General features: G+C 41.6%; 1 protein-coding gene and 1 non-coding gene across 5 annotated transcripts in view; one reads left to right on the plus strand and one right to left on the minus strand.

The window, feature by feature from the left end:
* The window catches only part of NFIA (nuclear factor I A), a 391,127-nt gene that overhangs the window by 294,044 nt on the left and 77,054 nt on the right, over positions 1-20,029 (minus strand). The window lies entirely within an intron of this gene.
* Positions 19,006-19,112, plus strand: LOC136156652 (U6 spliceosomal RNA). Its single transcript, XR_010661142.1, has one exon. It is a non-coding gene; the product is annotated as a U6 spliceosomal RNA (small nuclear RNA).

Raw genomic sequence — 20,029 nt, forward strand, 5'->3', positions numbered from 1 at the left:
TTGAATCCTGATTCTACTCTTCTGGTTATGTACTCTTATTTAATCTCAGTAATGATCATCTAGTTGTATGAGAAATGAGGATAATGGATCCTATATCATGGTAGGATTGTTACGAAAAAAATAAGATATTTGTAAAAGCACCTAGGATATAGCAGAGGTACATAAAAGTTCATCATTCTCATCAGTATAACATTAAATATGAAGTCAAAAGGAGGCCTGTATAATTTGGGCAAATGTTAAAGAGGTGACTCTCTAACGGTTGGGTACAGTGACAAACTTTCTCCTACTGTTTTGTCTATCCTCCAGCCACCTTTAATTAACCAAGTGTAACGCGAATGCTTTAGCAAATTAACTCCTTTGCTGGTGTGGATGATATCACCCTAAAAGTTATGGGTGATACTCAGTACCAGCTCTCTGTAAGTCAATGCCACAGGCACCTCAGCTGACCTTGGCAACTTTCAAAGTACAAAGCCATCCTCTACTGCACTTCTGCCTTGATCTCTGGCGATCCAGGGGAAGTGGGCAGAGGGAATAACTAGGAACCCACGTAAGATAAATGAGCTCTTGTAAGGTGCCATATACCAATTCATGCGCTCAAAGGAAGAGATGAATGGTGCCTTGAAAGAGCTGATTTACAGTCTAAGGAGAAAGTCTCCTATAGATCTTCATTAAGAATGCTAACTTTCCAAGGTTGATTTGCAAGAGTGGCTACTGCGTGGGACAAAAGACAGAAAATAAAGTTTGCAAATGTCAAGGTCTTACAGAGCCAATAATGGAGCTGGTTGATTAAAGCTCCTCTTTTCAGGATGGCTTAAATTCGGGGAGGGGGATTATGGAAAGGGTAGTCTGACTAGCTTAAAAATAAAAAGAGACTTGTATGTCATGCATGGCCTTCCGAAACACACACAGAGGACAGAAAACATTCTTACCATAAACACTATGCTATGCATAACATAACCTTTTTTAAAGAAGGATTCAGAACATACCTGAGGACCACAGCACAGGGTAATTTTTTTCCATGCTTCAATATTCTGGTCTTTAGAATTTATGATAACAATAGTGAGTTGTGAGAATTAAATAAGATAATGTACACGACATCATTAGGTAAATGGCGTTATACAAATAAGACTTTTTAAAAATCAGGAATATTTTTACCATCACCATGAATTCACTACTGTTTAAGATAATATAGAATGTATAGGATGTTGGAATAACTTGACCCTATAACATGTATCTGAAGTTATATTTGAACTAACTCCTCATAAGCTTCTTTTGAACTTTATCATAAATATAGAGAACTAAATATAGAGAGGGCTTCCCTCGTAGCTCAGTTGGTGAAGAATCTGCCTGCAATGCAGAAGACCTGGGTTCGATCCCTGGGTCAGGAAGATCCCCTGGAGAAGGAAATGACAACCCAATCCAGTATTCTTGCCTGGAGAATCCCATGGACAGAGGAATCTGGCAGGTCATGGGGTTGCAAGAGTTGGACATGACTTAAGTGACTAAACCACCAAATACAGAGAGGGGAGAACTACAGTTACTTCTGCTTTTCCAGTTTTGGTAGTCCCAATAATTGTCAGAGTTCCCTACAGAGGATTTAAAAGGTTTGTTTTGCTACAGAAATGTAGTAATACAACTCTCTCTTGAATAAATGGATTTTTAAAAATTATTTCATTGCAATGTGATCCTGTTTTTATGTTCAAATGCATACCAGGAAAGACTGGAAGAAAAAAATGAAAAATAGGCAGAGTTAGTTTTAATATTCACCTATTTCTTTCTAGATATTCTATACTGTAGATATTGTATATTGTAGATATAATTAGAAATAAGTTATTTTCACATCAACACATTCTATATGAAAAACAACTTTAACTGCAGGTAAGCAATTAGAAGGGAGAAAAGGTCATGATTTTATCTCTAACCTATTAAGCATCCATTGAGATGAAAGGAGGAACTTGGTAGGACTACTTTTCAAAGGAGATTTAAAGACCTTTGTCATTCACCAGTTCATGCTTGTCCCCATCATCCTGCGAAGCTTCTGACCCATCTTAAAACAGCAACATTTACAGTAAAAAGGATGGCAAAATTTAAAAAGGGGAAAAGGTTATTAGTGCCTGGGAAGGGGTCTCTATGGCCCTGCAGGTAACCCTGCACCAGTCTCCAGGGGGCTTTCCACTGTGGGGCACTCAAGTCAGCCACGGCCTTGGAAACACCGTGTGGCTTCAGACACCCCCAGGCTGACCCACGCGCCTACTGGAACATATCCTGTTCTCTCCAAGCTCTCCATTTGTCTTCACACGTGCTAACTAACTCCTTCTATCTCCTCCCCAAGTCAACCCACGCATCCTCTGAAACTCAGCTAAGAGGAAAGCTCTCTTAGAAAGACAGCCCTGAATCCTCTGCATTTAGGTCAATCATAGATCTAACTTTACTCTATTCACTGTTGTGTCTCTTTGTTGGACAGTGTGCTCCTTGATGATGGGAACCTGCCTAACATGTGCATGGCACATAGTAGGTGTCACTGATGGTAGAATAAGTGAGGAAATGACTGAATACATAACCGGAATCCAAGAAAGAAAGACACTTGACAGAAGCTAATCGCGTAAAGATGTAACTGTCAGTGAAATAACCAGCTTACAAAGACTAGGTCGTGTAACAATAAATAAATGTGAGAATCCTCTGCATAAACACTGACTTACTAGAATAAGGCTTTCTATCGCACAAGTTTTTAATACTCTCTTTTTTAGGGGGAGGGAGAGGAGGAGATAAGGAATCACAAGGATTCAGACAAATCATGACTATATACTACCTGATGCCCTCCTCCAGCAGTTATTATGATGGGAGGAAAACACAGTAAGAGTTTTCTCCTTTGCAGTTATATGACATTTCTCAAAATCTTGAAATGACATAATGACAAACATCAATACAGAATGGCTTAGCTGAAAAGTTAACAACAAACAATGTCTTGGGGACTGGCCTGTTAATACCCAATAAATGCCAAATTTTGAGACATGTCTTTTTGAAACCCTTTATATCAGCACTGGGGAGGAGGCCACACTTTCAAGAATACCAATCCTTAAATACATTCCAGATACAGAAGGTGCTACTCGCTGCACGCCAGGGTGTACCCCAAAAGAGCAAGTCATCCCTTGACAGTGCCCGAACCAAAGTGCATCCCCAAGTCCTAACTTTTATAACTCAAAACATAACTTCAGCTCCATCACATGTGGTTCAAGCGAACCTTCTCAAAGACAAGACCTGTATCTTTCCTTCTCATGCCCTAGACACCCATCCCAGTCAGTGCCTGGCACATCACAGGCACTCAAAGATTATCAAACGGAACCAAACCAATTTTCCCTTCCACTTTGTCGTGTGGGATCCAAGGTAGAAACATGCCCCTTCCCGTCTTCTCAGTTTTTCATGCAGATGGCAGATGTCTGGCTGCTCACCCGTGTTGGACCACATGATAGCACCATCATTCACTCACTTCCTTCTCATCTGCCCACCCTGTCAGTCGAAAGTAGAAGTCTCTAAATTCTCCTAAAGCTGTGGGTATTAAAAAGCAGAGACATCACTTTGCCAAGAAAGATCCGTTGAGTCAAAGCCACGGTTTTTCCAGTAGTAATGTACAGATGTGAGAGTTGGACCATAAAAAGACTGAACGCCAACGGATTGAGGCTTTCAAACTGTGATGCTAGAGAAGACTCCTGAGAGTCCCTTGGACAGCATGGAAATCAAATCACTCAACCCTAAAGGAAATTAACCTTGAATATTCATTGGAAGGACTGATGTGGAAGCTGAAGCTCCAATACTTTGGCCACCTGATGCAAAGAGCCAACTCACTGGAAAATATGATGCTGGGAAAGATTGAGGGCAGGAGGAGAAGGGAGCAACAGAGGATCAGATGGTTGGATGGCATCACCAACTCAATGGACATGAGTTTGGGCAAACTCTGGGAGACAGTGAAGGACAGAGAAACCTGGCGTGCTGCAGTCCATGAGGTCGCAAAGAGTTGAACACGACTAGCAACTGAACACCACCACCACCAAATCTCTACCTGTGCACCAGAGTCATAACAGAGTGTGGAAACCCCCAATACGTTCTATTAAAGTTCCATTTCATTTTTCGACCACATGGAAAACAAAAGAAACCATCTGCTTTGTGAAGTGTGTAGGGAACGGCGTCGCTTTCAGAGCAGTGTTTCACCAGAACACTGCCTGGGTGAAGCCTCCCCACAGCCTTGCAAACTGCCCTGGCCTGTTGAGAGGGCATTTGTTTCTAAACTGAGGACGGCTGGGAAGAGAGACTTCTGCAAGTACAGTCAGCCACGGACCTCTCCATCTGCATAACACTCTCACCTTCCAGCTTGTCTTTTCCTTTAAGACACCTCACGTCTGAGAGAGGAAAAAAAAAATGAGAGACAAAATGAAAGCTGAAAGATAATATAGCAGTGTTTCCAGGGAAGAAAACAGTCAAATCTCAAAGCCATCCCTCTCTGTATCGACTTCTCTCATCCGCTCTGTCCTAATCATCAATCTCTAACACAGAAGAATATTTATTGAGAGCCCTCTAAGTGCTGGTCACTCTGCTTCCATTACCTCACTTAATGCTAATCCCCTCAGGCATCACCCTGATCCTAGCCTGACAGAACAGAAACTGAGGCTGAGAGAAGTCATGTATCGAAGGTCACACACCTGGAAAGCACTCAGGCTGGGATATTTGGGTACAAATCTCATGTTCCTTCGCTTGCGGGCCCTTACCTCACAGAGGAAATGCTGAGGGGCATCTTCACAGTCCTGCCCAGAGAGGTGAGAGAAAGGAAAAGAAGGGAGTGAGGAAGAGTGAGGAACTGACTGAGGGCAGATAAAGCAATCCCTCACTCTTGCCCGCAGGGTAGATTTGAGGCCCCGTTAATGGAAAATCCTGGAGGAGGAAATGGCAACCACTCCAGTATTTGTGTCTAGAAAATCCCATGGGCAGAGGAGCTTGGCAGGCTATAGTCCATGGGGTCGCAAAGAGTCGGACACGACTGATCGACTGAGCATAGTGGAAAATGATTGCTTTTCCACCTCACACCTTAAAGCCAAATACGAAAAACACCCCTAGTGGGAGCGTCTTTCTGCTGTGTCCTGTGTTTCACCCAAGGAATCCCACACAGGAATCACTTCTCCGTCGTCTTCACCACACATCTGCAGGGTGACCACGGCCGACGAGAGATGGTCATCCTCGGCCAGATTAAGAGTGAGTTCTCAGTGGAGAAGTGAAGTGACTTGCCCACAATCACAGGGAGTGAACCAGGGCAGGTGGCCAAGGCCCTTGACACCCTTGGTCTTTTCTCATTTTACTTTTGAGCCAGCACAGCTCTCCCAGATCTGTTTCTCCCAGCAGACTTCTGTGTTCCTCAGCAAGAGCTGCCAATTTTTCTTTCCTAGATGAGCGCCGAACCTTCCAAGGGTATCAAAACAAACAGTGGAAAGAGCGCTGGCCTTTGAGCCAGAATAAAATCTAGGGGGCCCGTGGCCCAGTCACTTAGTGGTTGTGAAACGCTGGGCAGGACTTAAGCACTTGGAGTTTCAGGTTCCTCATCTGTGACTCGCAGGTAATACCTGCCCTCTCTGCCCTCACGGAGTTGTCGGAAAACTCAAATGAGAGAATGGATGTGAAGTTCCTTATAAAACTGCAAATACCAGACAAATAGAAAGGATTATTATTTTTGGATTCAATAGACTTTCTCAATTGAACGAAGCCCTGTGTAGCTGGATGGTCAAGTTATGTTATAAATAACCAAGAAAAATGTTCTAGTTCCTGAAACAATTTTACCAGCCTGCTCGCTCCCATGAAAGGACACTGGTTGTAAAATGAATTAAATCAGCACACTTTGCTATCTTTAGGACATAAATTGTTACTGGCTGAGGATAGGTAGGGGGATGGCTATTTTCAAAGGCATACATACTTCTGACTATAAAAAGCTGACCTTCCTTAGTCTTGAACACAAGGCGCAGGGCAAGATGGAAAAACAAAGGGGATGCCGGCCGGGTTTACAGCAGGAATTATCCAATATGGGCTGCCTTATCTCCAACAATGGTTTAAAGAGCTCATGTGCTAAACTCAGCTTCTTGTTAAATATTTCAAAGATGCTAATGGAACCAAAAGACCAACTCTGCTATGCATCAACAGGCTGGCTTTATCCTAAAACCAATTATAAATAAACTTCTAAATACAGCCTGCTTTAAATGTGCATTTATAAAAACATATCCACCTTCATGCCATCCATCCCCAGCAAACATGTGACTCATCTAAAACCTGCTGTCTTCAGGGACCCAGTCCTGTACCTCTCTGACCATTTGCCTTCGGAATCGTGGCCAGTCCAGCATTATTCTAATAACTTCTAAAGGTTCCTTTCTCTTTAGGAAGCAGAAATTCACTGCCAAACACACTGCTTCCATTCACAAGATTATTTACGGCACTGATAATTGAATTCCAGTCACATGACTAAGGAAGACTGGGTTCAGAGGGAAAAGAACCCAACCATAATTTCTAGAGAGATCCATAAATTACTGCTTTTCTCCCCTGGAGGTTGAAGTCCTTGAGTTCTATGGATTCTTCCCTAGCATTTATTCTAAGTTTGGAACCATCACAGAGATTCCCCTCTCTGCACTCAGTGACAAAGCTGCTAAGGTAAATCCTTTGAAATTACCCTTTGCTCCAAGCCCTTGGAAGTCTCTAAGGGGTGCAGAGGAAATCCTCCCTTTTTCAAGGATCAAACGCTGCTGTCTCCAGTAGGGCACACAGCTCCTAAGAGGACAGCAGCTTAGAATGAGGGGTCTAAAAGTGTTCAAAAGCACAGTCACCGTCACACCCACACCAGCAAAGGACCTTGGCATGGTGGCCACAGCAAGGTACCATTTCTTATTCCTCCTCAAAATAGATCAGCAGGGCATCTCCCTCATTTCTTTAAAGAGGACCTACCAAAAATTCTTCCTAGATAAGGAACTCCTCCTCCCAAATCATATATTCAGTGTTTTAACAAAGATGAGGCTTTAATGATTCAAAGTAGCCTTGCATTATAGATAACATTTGTGTCTTACCATCCTTTGGCTCAACCAGACAAGAAATGTCACTATAGTTATTTTAAACATGTTTTTAAAATTATGTTTAAGTTAAAATACAACGAATAGTGTCAATATGGAAGGAAGATTAAACCTGTTTTTTTTCCCTCTAAGAAATGCCCTCTTAAATATATAACATTTCCATTTGCTTGGCTTTTTATTTCAAGTGGATGGGTTAGACACCATCTTCCTATTGTAATACTTTGAGCCTGGAACAAATTCAGTATTTTGGAATTTTTTCCCACACTCTCTTTTACTTAACAATTTTACAGAACATAATATACAGTGCTTGATAAAAGATTTGGAATAAAAGGAATTGAGAGAGTAAATAAATCTTCCAAGGTTACAGAGCAAATCTGGTATCTATGCAAAGGCCTTATACTATATAGGGAAACCAGAAGTCATGTGTCCCTGTGAATGGGCGTGCATGCGCACGCACACACACGCACACACACACACACACACACACACACAGAGAAAATCATAGAGCAAAGGTAAACACTGCATTAGCAACTTAGGTGTTATTTTCTATAAACTTTCTGTCTTTTCTATTTAGGGAAGAATACCTCTTCATTCTCTTTCTCCTCTCTTTTAGGAAACTGAAACAGTCCAGTAGCTATTTTTTTTAAAAAACAACAACAACAAAGTCTGCTTCTTCCAAGCTTATCAAGACCAAACACCTTTGTAGTGCACCATCACTGATGTTGGCACAGCTTGATGATAAGTGTCCAGCCGTTAAAAAGGCAGTGACACTAATTTTTGCTCTGCTCAGACCATCGAAGTACCAAAGTAAAGAAATTTACTACAGCACTCAATGAAGAACACAATTCTTCAGGAAAGTTCAAAATGTTACTAACAGGTATCCTCGTCATTTAGACAGTGATGGCAGTGGGGATACTCAGGCAAGAGTGCAGGTTAGGTTACAGTCTTAACATCCAGAAATCCCACAGTGGCTAGAATACAGGGAAAATGCAAAATGCTATGGCCACTGGCTGCCAAGCTGGGTTTCTGGGCTAACCTGATAGTGTAGGTCTTGGCCATCATTTGCCCAAGAGCCCTGCAGCTTCTTAGGGGTCACCTCAAGTTTTACCCTATACTCACATTTACAGATCTTCCTCCTACCCCATCAAAGTAAAAGGAAATTTTAGGACACTGTTATGGATCAGAGCTGTGAACCCGTCTAATCCCACCTACATTTTAGATCCTTCAGGGAGACAAGTGTGAACTTACTCATTCACTCAGCCTCTCTGGGGTCAGGGAAGCCTTTGGGATCCCAGAGAAGGCTACAGCTGACAGGGTCTAGAAGCTGTAGTCAGTCAGCTCCCATGCATGAAGATCCCCAGGGTGGCTCTATGGGGTGGTATCCACTGGTACTTAGTAAAGCTCTGATTGTCTGACCCATACCAACTGTCACCATACCTGCCAAGAAACAGAGTAAACGCCCAGAGAGTACATGGCAGAGGTAATGGGAAAATCTTCCTTTATATAACACACACACACACAAAATCAGTGTAATTGCCAATGGCATAAATAATACTACTTTTATTCAGATCCCAAAGAGGAAAGCTGACCTTTCCAGTCAAATTTAATCCAAAGAAAACTGAATTAGTAAACCAATTTGACTCCCTGAAGATTTACTGAGCAGCTACTATGTTCAAGAAGCCAAGGCTTGCAGAGGATACCAAAGAACTCTAAGACTGTTTCTACCCGTTGGGATTTCAGAGCCAAATGGGGGAGAGAAAAGACCAAGCAGTATTGACATCACAGGCCATGTTTCAAACCTTTGGTTTCTCCAGTAAATAATATACATCTGGCAAAAGTAGGCATTTAGTAAATATCTGTCGACCACTGGACACTACTCAGTATGTAAATACCTAAAATGCAAGGCAGAAAAACAATAATATGGAACCCAACCACAAGGTAAGAGAGGGGATTGAATTGGAAAGTGTGGACCCCTTTCCAGAATCACCACATCCTGTTGGGAAGTCCGGGAAGATGTCAAGAAAGAATTGGCACTTAAAAAAAAATGCAGACTGAGGACAGACAGGATTCCTCTGGACAGAGATGTGAGGGTAAAAAGAAGAGCATTCCTAGAGGGATGAACCGAGAGAGCACAGTGTAAAGTGTCCTAGAAACACACCACAAGTAATCATATTTGACTGGAACACAGAATCATTTGGGGTGTGGGGAGATAAATATTTGGAATCCTCTATCTATTCTGTGCTTGTTACACAGCTGGAAAAACCAGGCTTCAGACTATCTATGTTGCTTTTTAAACTTGGGAAAAATGACTTGGGAGTATTTATCTAAAAGCTTTCAGGAGCCACTAAAATTACCTTTTTTTTTTTTTCCCTTTAGGGAGGAATCAACTCAATTTTGTAAATAAAAGATCTCCTTAAACAGAGTCCCAGTTAAGTTTAACAAATTGCCATTTTATTAATTTAGGCTTCCCCCAAACAGAGGTCTGATACGAGCAACAGGTTTGTTCTTTGTGTTTTTATAGCCACATCTTGTCACCAGCAAAATTAGGATAAGGCAGACTTTGTTTTCTAAACAAACGTGGGGCCTTCCATAAGCAAAGGAAGTTAGTCTTGCTGCAAAAAAAAAAAAAAAAAAAAAGCTGGTAAGTGGGTTAAAAAAAATACTCCTCAGCCATTCATAATTAAGCTTTCAAAAAACTGTGATCAAAGCTATGGGCTTAAAGAAAACACTCAAAACTGCTATAGCCAGGGCTTAATTTTTCAACCCCTAGAAAAGAGATAAGTCACCTCCATCCTAGAGGCATGCACTAGTCTCAGGGACCACAAATAAAATGCCATTTTAAAGAAGTATAACAAGAGAAATTTTCACTGATTATCTATAAGAATCATAGCCATGGAAGATATTAGAGCCCATAATCTCCACATAGCTCCAATGTGGGAAACTAAAACGAGACAGTTAAAGGGATCTCAAAAAAATATATGTTTTTAAAGGCTCACCCAGCTATGTATTTAGTTTGAGCTTATGTTATAAATAATGCTTTTATTTTTATTTGATTTTTAAAGTAAAAGTACAATTTACTTCAGTATTTTTGTGTCAAACACTATAATCTTTCCAACTCTCTCTCTCAATATATACCTACAATAGACATGCACACACAGTAGATAAACTTCTACATAGGCAGAAATTAGTTGCTATGAAAAATTATATAAATATGTCAATTCTTGTACCTCCACAAAAATATCACTTTTTTAAAAGCCTTACAGTTGGTCTCTGTATTGGTTAAGACCTCACATATGTCAGTGTGAGTTAATTCCACAACCTTGTATAACTATTAATGCCTTAATATCATAAATGCATTTGTTAAACTTGGCTGATACATGAGGAAACCCAGAAATCTTTTAGTAATAAGCTCTGACACCACAATCTCCCATTGGCCCTTCCATAGTCCTTTGATCCATCATGTAAATGCAAGTATCAATTGTCATGAAATCTTCATAATCTTATCTCTACAACAGAATCCGTATATGTGGAGAGCATCCAACACTGGAATTTAAATAACCTTTAGGATTTGAGCTGGGGGGTTTTCCAGGCACACCCAGAAACCTACTGGAGATAAGGATAAGCTATGACACACTTCTGAAAGATTGGAGACAGAGGAAATGAAATTAAAAGAAAACTAAAAGGATCATAACACCTAAAACCTGCAAATGTCTTCATGGAAAATAACACAATTTCTGCCTCACAGAAATAACAGGATTAATAGTTGCAGGTCTGTCACTTTTACTCCAAGAACCTTTTTTAAAACTATTTCAAATAAATACATAAAGGATTGATTTTTAAACCCATGTAAATTCTTAGAGATGATACACATTGGCTTAATTATAATCAATAAAATTTACAGACGTTGAGGCAAACCAGCAGGAACGCTGCTACCAAAAAGCATGGAATAAAAACCACTCCGTGGCTCCCTTTGTACGCAACACTGATATGACCTTAATAAATATTTCATAGCTTTCAGTGAATAACCAAGCATCAAGATGGCAAATTTTAATAGCTAGGAAATAATATAATAATGACTCTGCTAAGAAAATGCTTCCTTTAGATCAAAGTAAACTTACTCTAACTTCTAGTCTTGGTTTCCAAAACACGCTCCGAGTCAGTACATGGCATTAAAGGAGGGCACCCTTATCTCTCCTTTCCATATACAGACCGATGTGTTGTTTAGAGAGCTTCTACAGGGAACTTTTCTCACTACAGCAACATCAGAAACGTCCTATGAAAAAAAGACGTAAGTTTTTCAAGGGCAAAAACATTTTCCTTACATCTCCATGCAAAGCAAGTGTTCAGCCAGCGATCCTGGATGGACTGTCTTTAGGGATGGGCAGCAGTCAGGTCGGGGGACAGCCTACACAGAGCCCCCAGGCTTCCTTCACGACGGGTAATTAGTAGCTCAGAGCCCAGATCCTGTAAGTAGCGTGGACTGCTCCTTTGCTGAGCACATCAACCCACATTTAAGTTAATCTGCTATTTTTCTGCTCACTCACTCAATGCAGGTACAACATGGGAAAGAGAACGAGTGTGGCATACAGACAGAGCTACGTCCAAAGCTCATTCCAGAACTCTCTGTGCGCCAGCAAGTGAGTCACTTGGAGGACTCAGAGCTCCGGTGTCCACGGCAAGGAAACAGAGGCTGCAAAATCCAATCTATGACTGATGTGAGGAGTAGAGATAGGAAGTTTAAAACATCCAGCATGCAATCTTCTCACATTTAGACTGTCTACTAACCAGAAATGCATTATAATTTGCCCATACAGAGAAGTCTCCTATTCTCCTCCGTGTCTCTAAAATAGTCTCTCACTGGGAATTCCCTGGCAACCCAGTAGTCAGGCCGTGCTGAGCCGTGTCCAGCTCTTTGTGACCCCATGGACTGTAGCCCGCCAGGCTCCTCTGTCCACGGGGTTTTCCCAGGCAAGAATACTGGATTGGGTTGCCATTTCCTCCTCTAGGAGATCTTCCCACCCCAGGAATCGAACCTGCATCTCCTATATTGCACGCAGATATTTTTTACTGCTGAGCCAGAGTGGTTAGGACTCTGCATTTTCACTGCCAAGGTCCCAGGTTCAATCCCTGGTTGGGAACTAAGATTCTGTAAGCCAGATGGCACAGTCAAAAAAAAAAAAGGAAAATTCATTTAAAAAATAAAATTGTCCCTCACTACACTTCTAGATTTTGATACAACATCTGGTAAATATATTTAAACTTAAACAGATTATTTAGAGTAGTGGACTGGTTCACCTATTCGCCTATCTATTGATCCCCTTAAATTGGACTGGTTCACCTATTCACCTATCTATTGATCCCCTTAAATCATTTCAAAAGGTTGTCTCAGCATAGCTCCCCTAATAAAAAAGTTTTGTTTTTTATCTTAGAGTGTATGGTTACTGAAATATTTAATTATCCTAGTGTTATTAGACATCTCACTGACTTGCTGGGCCTGACAAAGTGATTATACATTGGAATTACATGAATGCTGTAAAGTTTGGTTTCCATGCTTCCAGATACTTGGCAGGTGGCCATTCACAGTCCCTAGACTCTACAACACCCTCCTACAATGAGGATAAACCCTTCAGACTATCAGGAGTTGTTTTGTTTGGGTTTTTTCTTTTCTTTCCTTTTCTGTTTTTAATTGACATCAGGGTCATGAAAACCCAAATTTTATAGCCCTGAGAAGAAATGATCAGGATCGAAGTGGCAAAAATATTTTCTCTCAATTTATATACACACGGTGGCTTCTTAAATTTGTCAAGGACACTGAAGAACAGCTAACTCAGCAGCAAAGCTGCAACAAGTATAAGCAAAAATATTACAAAAGATCTGATTGACTAGAGTCAAATAGATTTGGTCTTCCTTAGCATATGCGTGTTGTTGTTTGTTGTTTAGTCGCTAAGTTGTGTCTGACTCTTTTGTGACCCCATGGACTGTAGCAGGCCAAGCTCCTCTGTCCAAGGGATTTCCCAAGCAAGAATACTGGAGTGGGTAACCATTTCCTCCTCCAGGGCATCTTCCTGACCCAGGGACTGAATCTGCGTCTCCTACATTGGCAGGGGAATACTGGCAGGCGAATACTTTACCACTGAGCCACCAGGGAAGCCCTAATGTATAACCTTTCTAAAAATTAAATAAATTCTTGCTATGTTCCCTCAGCAGTTTCTTCACTGCTAGCAATGATCTATCTCATACAATACAAAACCACTGAGTTATAAAAAAACAAAGCACTGGCCTTGCCCCAAAGGATACTTTCCCTTCACAATGCTCAAATCTGGAGATTTCTGATACACACTGGAGGTCACGGGGTCTCCAGGCCCTGCAGCTGGGCTTCCTGTCGAGCTAGCTGCCAGGGCAGGCACTGCTCCTTGGTAAACACCACAGCCCTTCACTACCTCCTCTGCCCACTACAATCGCGGCCCACTACAGGGACTGGCAAGCTGCACATCTACTTCCCCAAATGTCCCTGCAGCAAGTGACCCTGTTTTAACCGGTGAATAAGGAGAGGCCACCTGTGTCGTTTCTGGGCAACTTTCTCCTTCCCTGATAAATAGAACAAATTAGTCTAGCGTGACCCATCTCCCCCACCACCCTCCCCTGAACATACATATGGCAACCGTAATATGGCAAGAATTACAAAATAAGTCAACAGATAAAGACTATCAGGGGAAGAAAAATGGAAAATGCCTAGACTCTTGTTGGCGTGCGTGCTCAGTTGCTCAGTTGGATCTGACTCTTTTGCAACCCTTTGGACTATAGCTTGCCAGGCTCCTCTGTCCACGGAACTTTTCAGGCAAGAATACTAGAGTGGGTTACCATTTCCTCTTCCCAAACCAGGGATCGAACCCATGTCTCCTGTGTCTCCTGCATTAGCAAGCAGATTCTTTACCACTGCACCACCTGGGAAGCCCCATTCCTGTTGGCATCAGTGAACAAATAAACCCACATGAATGGCTGCGTCTGAATTTACACGCCATAAGAAAAACAAACTTGTGTTGAGACCACTATTCTTTGCTTCTTGTAGCCAACAGCATTCTCAAGACACAGCTGCCATTATTTCAAACATTTTTTGATTTACATATGAAATGCAGATTTCCAGATTCTTCAATAATAACTGGGGGAATTCCCTGGTGGTCCAGTGGTTAGGATTTTCTGCTCTCACCACTGGCCGTGCGCTTGGGCCTGTCCAGAGCTAGGCGTTCTAGCCATGTTTGCTGCTGCGCCTGCAAAGGCCAGGAGGTCTCCTGAGCTTGGCGTGCCCTTCCTGCATCTGTCGGGATTTTCTACCAGTGTTTCCAAAAAGGAAAGACAATATAATGGTAATAATACTGACTGATATGAATACTACTTATTGTGACTTCACTCAGTCTAGGCAATGGGTGAAGTGCTCTACAAATATGATGCCACTTAATCCTGAAAACAAAATATTAGGCAGCTCTATTCCTTTTATTTTTTAAATAAAATGATTCTCAGAGAAAATAACTGATCCAAAAATCATACAGCTAACAGTGGATAGAGAATTTAAATCTAAGTCTTTCTGACAATAAGACACATACTGTTAACCACAGGTTACACTGTTCCACAAAGATGGAACCAAAAATATCTGATTTTTTCTCTTTTTGAGAAATGCTCCATAAACTTTCTCAGATCCTACATCTCATTTCTATGTAACTACATTCTAAAATGAATATTATGTCAAGTATTTGATTTTTAATGCCCATTAGTATCAGTCTTGATTCCGGTATAGAATTCTTTTTCAAAAGGCATTTCCTTCTTAAGTGTAACTGACCTGGTGCAGTAAACTCTCAAGATTCAAAAGTGACTCATTTCCAAAGCTCCACACATTAGCAGCTGGTATTATTCAATCTGAGATTTAAATTTATAATGTACTCTTGATAATGTACTCCCAATACATTTTTCACTTCTCTATCTCTTGAATGACACAAGATAAAAGATCTTTAAGGTATAAATATTTTATATAAACTTTCACTCTGTTTTTCCTCAGCCATTTTCCATTTGCGCACAACTAGACATCATGAAAAAAAAAAAAAAAAGGATGAAAGAGTTTTATGGATTGTGTTGGGGGGGCTGAGAACTGCTTATCCATTCTGCTGTGGCAGCAGACACCACAGCGACTGGCCTAACGGCCCGTGCTGGCTAATCAGAATGTTCCAGTCTAAATGGAGTCTGATTCAAAGTACTGTTTTTCCATGGGCCAGAGAGTGGGCTGGAAGAGCACACCCTCCCAGCATCATCTATAGTAACAGTAGGTTTCTGTTGGGCCCTCATAGGGCCAATGGAACTGGGCCTGACCTACTCTGTTCAGCCAGAAGGGGTAGGACACAGCCATCCCTCCCAGGCAGGATACAGAGCAGAGGGTTTACCAGAAATCACAAGACCCTAACCAGGCATGTGGCTTTTGAAAACTCATTATTAAGTCCTAGTCTTTCACATTTGTAAAATGAAGAGGTTGAAGGATTTCAAACTGTCCACACAGAACCCCTAGGGATTTGCTACTCAAATTACGTCACTGTATCGTGTAACACCTCCGGAGTTAATTTTTAAAAAATGCAGAGTCTCAAACCCTTCCCAGGACTTACAGAATCATAATCTGCATGTAACAAGTTTCCCAGGTGATTCCTTGCCCCAGGGGTCGATTCAAACAGAAGCTGTTCTGGAAGAGAAGTGCCAAAGCCAACAGATTCCAGTACCCCAACATTCCCCAGTTTTATATATAGTAAGATATGTGCAGATAGACCAATATGCATGTGTATAGACAGATAGACAGCACTCCCCCATGAATTTGGTTCTGAAGATAAGCTCTCTGTTTAAGAAAAATCTGAAACCACTGGATAAAACTTATCTACAAGGTTCTTCATAACTGCAGAATTTCAGTTCAGTTTAGTCCATGAGTTTAAGTTCAGCTCAGTTCAGTTCAGTCGCTCAGTTGTGTCGGCTCTTTGCAACCCCATGGACTGCAGCACGCCAGGCCTCCATGTCCATCACTAACTCCTGGAGTTTACTCAAACTCATGTCCATTGACTTGGTGATGCCATCCAGTTATCTCTTCCTCTGTCGTCCCCTTCTCCTCCCACCTTCAATATTTCCCAGCATCAGGGTCTTTTCCAATGAGTCACCTCTTCTCATCAGGTGGCCAAAGTATTGGAGTTTCAGCTTCAGTATCAGTCCTTCCAATGAATCCTCAGAACTGATCTCCTTTAGGATGGACTGGTTGAATCTCCTTGCAGTCCAAGAGACTCTCAAGAGTCTTCTTCAACATCACAGCTCAAAAGCATCAATTCTTCAGCACTCAGCTTTCTTTATAGTCCAACTCTCATATCCATACATGATTACTGGAAAAACCATAGCCTTGAATAGACAGACCTTTGTTGCAAAGTAATGTCTCTGCTTTTTAATATGCTGCCTAGGTTGGTCATAACTTTTCTTCCAAGGAGTAAGCGTCTTTTAATTTCATGGCTGCAGTCACCATCTGCAGTTATTTTGAAGTCCAAAAATATAAAGCGTGCCACTGTTTCCACTAATGACTACTTGTTTTCTACATTAAGTCACTTTGAAGAGAAACCTTCCATAATTTAAACTGATATTCTTACATACAGAGCATAATTTGATCTCTTCCTGAAGATATTAAGCATATGAGTTACATGAGAGTATTTCATTAGAGTAAATACCGAAAGAACTATTTAGGAATATTAGTATACAGAATATACATGTATGTATGTATATAAAATTAAATATGCTGCTTAACTTAAGAGTAAAAAATAAACTTGGAGAATTCAGAAAAATATGCATATATTTATACATATATGTCCATTTGTATACCATATATACTTATCTTTATATATATGCAGGCAGATTCATTACTGTCAGAGCCAGCAGGGAAGCCCACATATGCACTCAGTTCAGCTCAGTTCAGTCGCTCAGTTATGTTGGTTCTTTACAACCCCATGGACTACAGCACGCCAGGCCTCCATGTCCATCACCAACTCCTGGAGTATACACAAGCTCATGTCCATTGAGTCGGTGATGCCATCCAGCCATCTCATCCTCTGTCGTCCACTTCTCCTGCCCTCAATCCCTCCCAGCATCAGGGTCTTTTTAAATGAGTCAGCTCTTCTCATCAGGTGGCCAAAGTATTGGAGTTTCAGCTTCAGCATCAGTCCTTCCAGTGAACACCCAGCACTGATCTCCTTCAGGATGGACTGATTGGATCTCCTTGCAGCCCAAAGGACTCTCAAGAGTCTTCTCCAACACCACAGTTCAAAAGCATCAATTCTTCGGCGCTCAGCTTTCTTTATAGTCCAACTCTCACATCCATACATGACCACTGGAAAAACCATAGCCTTGACTAGATGGACCTTTGTTGACAAAGTAATGCCTCTGCTTTTTAATATGCTGTCTATGTTGGTCATAACTTTTCTTCCAAGGAGTAAGCGTCTTTTAATTTCATAGCTGCAGTCACCATCTGCAGCGATTTTGGAGCCCAGAAAAATAAAGTCAGCCACTGTTTCCACTGTTCCCCCATCTATTTCACATGAAGTGATGGGACCAGATGCCATGATCTTAGTTTTCTGAATGCTGAGCTCTAAGCCAACTGTTTCACTCTCCTCTTTCACTTTCATCAAGAGGCTCTTTAGTTTTTCTTCATTTTCTGCCATAAGGGTGGTATCATCTGCATATCTGAGATTATTGATATTTCTCCCAGCAAACTGGATTCCAGCTTGTGTTTCATCCAGCCCAGCATTTCTCATGATGTACTCTGCATATAAGTTAAATAAGCAGGGTGACAATATACAGCCTTGACGTACTCCTTTTCCTATTTGGAACCAGTCTGTTGGTCCATGTCTAGTTCTAACTGTTGCTTCCTGACCTGCATACAGATTTCTTAAGAGGCAGGTCAGGTGGTCTGGTATTCCCATCTCTTGAAGAATTTTCCACAGTTGATTGTGATCCACATAGTCAAAGGCTTTGGCATAGTCAATAAAGCAGAAATAGATGTTTTTCTGGAACTCTCTTGCTTTTTCGATGATCCAGTGGATGTTGGCAATTTGATCTCTGGTTCCTCTGCCTTTTCTAAACCCAGCTTGAACATCTGAAAGTTCATGGTTCACGTATTGCTGAAGCCTGGCGTGGAGAATTTTGAGCATTACCTTACTAGCGTGTGAGATGAGTGCAATTGTGTGGTAGTTTGAACATTCTTTGGGATTGCCTTCCTTTGGGACTGGAATGAAAATTGACCTTTTCCAGTCCTGTGGCCTCTGCTGAGTTTTCCAAATTTGCTGACATATTAAGTGCAGCACTTTCACAGCATCATCTTTGAGGATTTGAAATAGCTCAACTGGAATTCCATCACCTCCACAAGCTTTGTTTGCAGTGATGCTTCCTAAGGCCCACTTGCCTTCACATTCCAGGATGTCTGGCTCATATGCTTCCCTGGTGGTTCAGGTAGTAAAGAATTTGCCTGCAATATGGGAGACCTAGGTTCATTCCCTGGGTCAGCAAGATCCCCTGGAGAAGGGAATGGCTACCCACTTTAGTATTCATGCCTAGAAAATTCCATGGACAGAGGAGCCTGGCCGGCTACAGTCCATGGGGGTCACAAAGAGTCAGTCATGACTGAGTGACTAACACTTTCACTTCACTTTCATACTCATATGCACGGTACATACATATTTATTCCTATATTGCTCACACATATACATATATGCCAGTTGGAGCTAGTGGTAGAGAACCTGCTTGCCAGTGCAGGAGATGTAAAGAGATGCGGGCTCAATCCCTGGGTCAGGAAGATCCCCTGCAGGAGGGCATAGCAACCCACTCGAGTATTCTTCCCTAAAGAATTCCTTGGACAGTGCTCGCTTCAGCAGCACATATACTAAAATTGGAACGATACAGAGAAGGTTAGCATGGCCCCTGCGCAAGGATGACACGCAAACTCGTGAAGCGTTCCATATTTTTGAAGGCGAGGGTGGAATGATCTGAGAGAACAGCATCGAAACATGTATATTATCAACTGTGAAACACATCGCCAGTCCAGGTTAGATGCATGAGACAAGTGCTTGGGGCTGGTGCACTGGGATGACCCAGAGGGATGGGATGGGGAAGGAGGTGGAAGGGGGGTTCAGGATGGGGAACACATGTAAATCCATGACTGATTCATGTCAATGTATAGCAAAAACCACTACAATATTGTAAAGTAATTAGCCTCCAACTAATAAAAATAATTGGGGAAAAAAATAAAATAAAAAATTAAAAAAAAAAAAGAATTCCTTGGACAAAGAAGCCTGGGGGTTACAGTCCATAGGGTCGCAAAGAATCAGACACGACTGAAGCAACTGAGCATGCATGCACGCATACACATGCATATCTATATGCACACAGAAAGAGGGGCTCAAGCTACTTTGCATCGCACCCTCCTATCTGCTCCACTTGTGACAGAGTCTCCAGGTTCCTTCCTCACTGCTCAGCTGCCAGCTAACACCTCCTGTTTGCGTCCACTCGCCAAACGCAAGCAGCTACTCATTATGCCTTATTTGCTGCTGTGCAGACTTGTACAGATATTGCTGGCTTCACTGAGAGTCTCTTCTGAGCACAAAGCTCATGAGTTTTAGTTTGAACTTGATAAAATCTACTTCGGACAACCGGAAGCCGGTTTTGCTTTTTTGTAATTTTCAGATGTATTTCCTAATATAAAAACAAACAAACAAACTCTAAAACTGCAAATATGTGAAGTCTAACTGTAAGTGACTTTATGACAATCATGTATTTTGCTCTCGGTTCTCATCTCACGCCTATCTACCCTTCACAAACAGACTGCAGTCACCTTTGTGAAAGTGCTTAAAAACTCTGAAAAGTGTTTAAGACAGTACTGGGTT

This window comes from Muntiacus reevesi, chromosome 1 (assembly GCF_963930625.1).
Source record: "Muntiacus reevesi chromosome 1, mMunRee1.1, whole genome shotgun sequence".
Taxonomy (NCBI): domain Eukaryota; kingdom Metazoa; phylum Chordata; class Mammalia; order Artiodactyla; family Cervidae; genus Muntiacus; species Muntiacus reevesi.